General features: G+C 51.3%; 1 non-coding gene across 1 annotated transcript; it reads left to right on the top strand.

Annotated features, from left to right (window-relative positions):
* The first annotated feature begins 343 nt into the window (after nt 1-343).
* LOC116649622 lies at nt 344-450 on the top strand. The gene has a single exon (XR_004302703.1). It is a non-coding gene; the product is annotated as a U6 spliceosomal RNA (small nuclear RNA).
* Nucleotides 451-3,911: the final 3,461 nt, after the last annotated feature.

Here is a 3,911-nt window from a genome sequence, read left to right as displayed (position 1 = left end):
TTGATTTTCCTTCTTATCATGAAACCAAAAATAGAGAAGAGTGTGGTCAATTCATCCATTTTTATTTCCTAAGAATAAAACCAATCAGGCTCAGTATATGCTTGTGTGGCTGATCCTCAGAGTAGGAGAGAGTGGGGTGTCCCCTGAGTGCTCTCGGGGAAGACGACACTTGGGAACCTCTCCGTGCTCCCTCTCAGGTCTTTGGGACATGCTTGCAGAAGGCAAGTCAACTTCTCGTCTGAGAATCAGGTGTGATCTTCTGAGGCAGAGACATTGACAGTCAGGGTAAAATATAAAACCTGAGCAAGACATCCAAACTTGCAAGTCAGATTTGGATACCAAGGTGCTTGTTTCGGCAGCACATATGCTAAAATTGAAACGATACAGAGAAGATTAGAATGGCTCCTGCATAAGGATGACATACAAATACATAAAGTGTTTCATATTTTTTAAAAAATTGGCCCCCAATGCATTTTGCATAGCTGGTCTTCATGGACTGTTAAAGGACAGCGAGATTTGTGCTCTGTGTAACGGGCAGGTGGCATATAAAAGTGCACATTTCCAGGTTCCCTTGAAACTCAGAACATCTTGTGAATCTGGACACACTGTCCAGTGTGGGGATGGTGATGCGGAGGTGAGAAGCAGCCCCCACTTCAGTCCGTTTTGCCCCACGGCTCCCCTTCATGTCCCCAGTTAAGGAGCAGAGGGTCCGGGCTCATAGATCATCATACTTGCATTGGTTTTTCCCCTTATAATAGGGAAATATTTCTCTGTATCCATGTTTCTATCAAAAATGGGAAATCAAGAGAGGCAGAAGCTTCAAAAAATATTTTGGGTCTCTTCTTTTTGGAAAGACGTACCCCCACATGTCTTGGTGCACATTCTGGCTACAGGGGTTCCTTCTGCCCTGCCCATCCCCCGTTCACGGCACTGCCGGACCCCGCGGCACTGAGTGCGTGCGCACCATGGTTCATTGGCTCCTGTGCCTGTGTGATGGGAGGCCAAGATTCCCTCGGTGGGCAGTTAGGGGCCTGGCATGGGGAGCCTCTGGCCCACTGGGGGCCTGGTTTAAGTACAGCCAGACTGGCACAGTTAGGAGAGCAAAGAGGCTAAGAACCCCAGGGGTGGGTGGGGAATGACATCAGCACTTGGGCTGGGGGATGCTGGGCCTCTCCGATGAGCCAACACCCTTGACCCTCCCCGTGACACCAGATCGCGAGGATGATGCACTTAGGATCTCAGTCCCTCTGAGCCCCAGTTTCTCCCTTTGTACTGGGAGATGCTCCTCCCTGCCCTTCCAGTCTTGCCCATCTGTTGTGTCACCAAATGAGAGAATAGGCACTTGGGGATTTCGAAAACTGCTAAATTCTCCCGAACAAGGGCAATTCCTGGCAAAGCGGGGTGAGACTGTGGAGCTTGCTCGAAGTCAGGGTGGCAGGAGTGGGGAGCCTGTATGGTTGGTCTGCTTCTCTCTGGAGGACGAGGGCCAGCGAGGCTCTTGAGCCTCTCCTGCTGCATCTTCCGATGGGTCCCTGAGTAAGAACCGCCCTGAGGGAAAAGATACGATGCTGGTGTTTGTCTGGTGCTTTGCAGTTTCCAAAGTGTTTCCCAGAACATCTTCTCCTTCTCGTCTCTTCCCAACCTCATAAAATTGGCAAGCAGGGGCAGTCTCCTGAAGTCAAAGGACCAGGTGGTTCCAAACCACTTCTCTTTCAACTGAGAACCATCACTATCTATCTGTCTATCTATCTATCTTTAATTGCTTTGTTTAAGCTAATGAATAAAAAGAGTGCATTGCTAATACCCTGTGCCTGCCGAGGTTACTGTGGCAAGGCCAGCACCCCGAACCTGCAGGCTCTGTGACTCCCTGCTGCTCCTGGGGGGCCCTGAGACCCGCTCTGGCCCTCACCTGGCGGTAGCTCTTACCTTAGCTCAATGCCACCAATATTCTCTCTAGGAAGCTGTGCACGTCCCTTACTTTGTATGTCTCCTGAACCTTAAATTTAATACAATTTATCATGTGGTGGGCACAAGCCACCAGGACAGAAGGGTTTTAGAAAAGCCAAGGCTCTAGATGCACTCTCTGTTCGTCGGTCCTCTGTCACCCGCCCCCTGGGCACCTGCGGGAGGGCAGCTTTGAGGAATTCCCCAGAACGCTGCCCAGCCCTGTTCCCTCCATGTTGGAGGTATGGTTCCCACCATTTCCTACAGGAGATTTGGCCCCACTTTATCATCTCTGACATTTACAGCAGGAGATTGGGGTCGCCGGGAATCCTGGGCTGGGACACATGGGCCCTGACTTGCACAGGGGAACTCAGAAGGCAAGTAGAGAAGTTCCAAGCAACTCAATCCCCAGAAGGTACCTGAGGATCAATAAAGCGGTAATCCCCACCTAGCTGAGGCTGCCGGTGCGTGTTTACAGAGCCATTCCCGGCCGGTGATTTACAGTGGCCTCGCTTCAGAGGAGGTACTGAGGCTGGAGCTTTGTGGCTCTTGGAAACACGGACAGCTCACCCTGGGGCACACAGTCTCCCCACACAGCCTCTCTTCCTCCCGTCCTCCCTCTCTCCCTTCTGTCCTTTTAAAGAATAACCTTACTGAGATATAACGCACATTCCATACAATTCACCGATCACAAGCGTACCATGCGATGGTTTTCAGTGTATTCATAGAAATGCGCGACTGTCGTTACAGTCAACTTAAGAATATTCTCCTCACTTCCCTCAAAACCCCGTACACATGAGAAGTCAGCCCTCTCCCCCAGCCAGGACACCATCATTAGGCAACCACGAATCTAACTTTCTGTCTCAATGGATTTTCCCATTTATATGAATGGAATCATGCAGTATGTGGTCCTTTGCGGCTGCCTTCTCGCAATTAGTGTAAGGCTTTTGCGGTTGACCCATGTTGTAGCAGATGTCAGTATGGCAGCCAAATGTGCCAGTAATCCCGCTCCCAGGCATAAAACCAAGAACAATGAAAATACACGTCCACACACACACCCGTGCCTGAATGTCCACAGCAGCATTCTTCATTGTAGCCCCAAAGTGGAAACGACTTACATATTCAAGTGTTGAAAGGGTACACAGAATGGAATCTGTTTAATGGACTATTATTTGCAAAGAAAAAGAATGAAGTAGGGTGTCCGGCATGGGTCGACCTTGAAGACTTGCAAAGCAAAAGAAGCCGTTCATAGTCACCACATACCGCACCATTCCATTTCTGTGAAGGGTCCAGAAAAGACAAATCCCTACAGACAGAAGGTAGACCAGTAGTTGTCCGAGGCTGGGGGGAGGGGGAGGCAATGCCTGCTCCTGGATACAGAGTTTCCATGCCGGCGGATGTGCTCTGGAACTGCACCGTGGTGTTGGCGGCACAGGCTGGGGACTGCCCCAAAAAAATCACTGAACTCTACGTGTTAGATGGGTGGTTTCATAGTACGTGAATTATACCCCGACAGAGAGCGTGAAGGACTGATGGAGGAGAGAGAGGAAGTGAAGGAGACTGGCGAGGGGCTTGTGTTGTGGGGGAGATGGCAAAGCTCCAGCTCTCTGGGCTCCTGTCTGCTCCACACGGCTTTGGGCCCCGGAACTGGCACAGTGGGAGTCACCCCGAACTCTCACAGGTGGTAGGGAGGAGAACTGGCTTGAGGCCCCAGCATGGGGGAAGAACACAGTGGGGCAGTGTCTTAGGTCCCCACCCCCGCCAGCCGAAGAAGGAGACCCAGACCCAGTGTTTCCCACCCCCACCCCCACCTACCATGGGAGATACCCAGTAAGCTCTTCCCTTCCTGTATGGAATGAGAGTTCCTGTAACACCACATGCTAGGAGGATCAACTGGGAACCCCATTCCCCATAACCAGCCAGGGCAGAGCTCTCTACCCCAGGCTTGAGACGTCGCTCCTCCACTG

Source organism: Phoca vitulina, unplaced genomic scaffold (genome assembly GCF_004348235.1).
Source record: "Phoca vitulina isolate PV1807 unplaced genomic scaffold, GSC_HSeal_1.0 scaffold48, whole genome shotgun sequence".
In the NCBI taxonomy this organism is placed as follows: domain Eukaryota; kingdom Metazoa; phylum Chordata; class Mammalia; order Carnivora; family Phocidae; genus Phoca; species Phoca vitulina.
Note: the sequence above shows the minus strand (reverse complement) of the source record. Positions and strands in the feature narration are given on the sequence as shown.